Source organism: Zea mays, chromosome 10, assembly GCF_902167145.1.
Source record: "Zea mays cultivar B73 chromosome 10, Zm-B73-REFERENCE-NAM-5.0, whole genome shotgun sequence".
NCBI lineage: Eukaryota > Viridiplantae > Streptophyta > Magnoliopsida > Poales > Poaceae > Zea > Zea mays.
The window spans coordinates 48,563,750-48,566,824 of NC_050105.1; the positions used below are offsets into that span (position 1 = coordinate 48,563,750).

General features: G+C 42.7%; 1 long non-coding RNA gene across 1 annotated transcript; it reads left to right on the top strand.

Moving 5' to 3' along the window:
- Positions 1-1,410: 1,410 nt before the first annotated feature.
- On the top strand, positions 1,411-1,873 carry LOC103641069 (uncharacterized). Its single transcript, XR_560062.2, has 2 exons — positions 1,411-1,553; positions 1,826-1,873. It is a non-coding gene; the product is annotated as an uncharacterized lncRNA (long non-coding RNA).
- Positions 1,874-3,075: the final 1,202 nt, after the last annotated feature.

A 3,075-nucleotide genomic window follows, 5' to 3' on the forward strand; every position in this document is an offset into this window, starting at 1 on the left:
CGACAACCACCATCCCGCCGCCAACCGCAAGGAGTGACCCCCACCGCCGTCCCGCCACCAACCGCAAGGCGCGACCGCCGCGATTCGCGCCAGCCCGCACGCGTGCCGCGAACCCCGGCCGCCGCTACGAACCCCGCCCCGCCTCCGCCGCGAGCGGTTACTGCTACCTCATCGCCTCCCCCCTCTGCGCGTGCCCCCGCCTCCGCCAAATCCACCCGCGCCACCAGGCCCCACAACCACCGCCTTAATTCCCTCACCCCTCACGCGCCGCGTCCGCGACCACCGCGGCCCCCACCCAACAGTCGTCATCTAGCCCCCTCCCTGACCTCCGCATCTCCAAGAAATGGACTGCGACAGTCCACTGCTCGCCTTGCAGAACAGGCACCGCCATCAGGGGCCCTTTGCGGAGGCGGCGAGGAGCGTGGCGTACAAGGAGGAGCTGCCGTTCCGGATGAACACGACGGCGGACGGGTGCGAGCTGGCGTGCGTCCGCAACTGCACCTGCCGGGGCGCGCTGTACAACGGCGCGAGCGGCTACTGCTACCTCATCGACTTCCCCGTAGAGACGCTGGTGTACCAGGCCGACGACCGGATGTTGGGCTACTTCAAGATCAGGAAGGCGGCGACAGCGAACTCGGCACGGCGAGGCATGTCGCCGGGCGTTACCGCCGCGACGGTGGCGCTGTCGCTGGTCCTGGCAGGCCTGGCTGCGGCCGGATCGTACTGGGGCTACAGGATGTGGGAGAGGAGGAAGAGGAAACGAGCGGGGATGGAGCAGGAGCTGGTTCCGGGGCCGTACAGGGACCTCAAGTCCATGGCCAGCTCTAACAATTCATTCAAAGCATGAACCCAGCCATGAGAGTGTTGGTTGAAGTTGAAGGTCATGTGCACCAGAACAGTTTGCAGTAAGTCAAATCACCTCTCGTACTATAAGCTTGCAACTGTTTCTTTCTCTCTCTTTTCTAAGAATAACTATTGCATTAGCATATTTTACTAACTTGTATAAATTGTTATTTTCAAGAGATTTTATGTACCGTTTCTTTACAGACAATGCTAATTGCCACATCCACAATCTTGCAGAACTTTGAATGGCAACCAGTCATCTGGATCTTTGCCTGATGAGATTGGTTACCTGATGAACTTTAACAGATTACAAATAAAAGATAACAACATATCAGGCCCATACTTAAACTCTTTTGCCAACTTAATAAGAATTAAACATCTGTAAGTGTCAAGTATCTTTATTTTCTGCCCATCCCTGATGCTTCTGATTTGTAAAATTAGTAAATAATTCTGGTTCCAATTTTACCTTTTAGTCACATGAATAATAACTCATTATAAATCCCATCTGAGTTGTCCTGCTTGCCTTGACTCCTTCATTTGTAAGTAGACCTCAAATTTTTCTCTAATATTTTCTATTTTGCAAGTTGCAGATGACTTGTAAGTTGACATGTCTTGTGCTGTGAACTTGCAGCCTTGTTGATAACAATAATTTATTTGGGCCTCTTCCACCAGAATTAGTAGATACACGTAGTCTTCTTGCTATCTTGACTGTAAGTACATTTTTCTGCAGCACAATGTTGAGGATTTGTACTTGTTCATGATATTTTAAGGTTCCTCCTTTGGCTCTAGATGTTTAAGAAATTTAAGTAATATACACCAATTTCATGAGTACACTTCACTTGCTTATGTAAATTTAATGGCATGCTAAGGAGATAATGATCCAGGCCTTTGTCTTTGATTTTTTTGTTTATTTTGTATATATTAGACTTTTTTGTTATCTATGACAAATATTTCTCATATCTATGTATATGTGTACTTATAGTCAGGCTGATAATAACAACTTCAGTGGAAGCTCCATCCTGCTGAATACGACAACATATGAATACTTCTAAAACTGTGAGTGTAAGAACCTTTTCGCTCATGTTCACTCTTTTCAGAATTTGAGGTAGATGAGGGCAACAGAATTTAAACAGCATTACAACTTCTGTTATTGAGAACAATCATTAAAAATGTAGGCATTGGTGAGTAAAAACCTAAGGTTAAAAGAAGAATATTTTGAATAAAAGTGTTTGTATTTACCAAATGGCTTATGCTTTTAGTTGAGATGGGTAGTATATCAAAGTTCAGGGCATCACATAGATACGAACGAATTTGCTCTGTGTGCAACAAAAAACTCGTTTTACACTGACTCCTCTTCTATTGCAGCCTATAGCTGCCAAATAGTTGGATGCAACTGGTCCATTTATCTGGAAATATTTACATTTAAAAAAAATCTCGAAAAACATTACATTTAAAATTTTATAGGTAGTCTTCTTTTATTCTGTGGAGATCATTTTCACTAATATCTGAAACAACAATTACTTCATTATATTCATTCAAGGACAAGCGCCACACAATCAACATCATGTTTAAACTCAAATCAATACGTGTTGAGTAAATCATCCTTTTACATGTTACCAGGAGTCTAAGGAACTACAGTTTGGGTTGTTCCAGATTTGAGTGTCATACCTAAATTTGGTTACTTGTAAGTCCATATTAAATGTTTTTAGTATTGTATCTTCATTTTAGAGTGAGAAATCTGCTACTCAATTTATAATGATTTTTAGAACCACAGTGAGCTAATATCCAATTACTCAAAGTGTTAGAAGAATCTTGTTTTTATCTACTTGCGCTGCTGTTGCAAACAATGACCTTCTTAGTTGGCTATGAATGTAACACATACTTTTGAATAGAAAGCAACGATTTTTGAAGCCTAATACTACCCAATCTGTGTTGTTTGCACAGCAATGCTTTTTTAATGAGTTATCTTCAGTTCAATGTGATTTATTCATTGTTTTTACACTTGAGCAGGTTCTAGGTGACAAGGACCGAACACCCAAAAAGGTACCCCATGTCTTTTCTTTTCTTTACTCCTATAAAGCAATAATTTTTCTGGTTTCCATGTCATCCCTTTTGCAAAAAAAATTCTTGTATATCTGTATGTTCATTTGTTGAAAATGTGTTACTATAGCAATGTTGATGACATAAATATACCATAAGTTATATTGGAATTTGTGGTGCCAGTATGAAGTT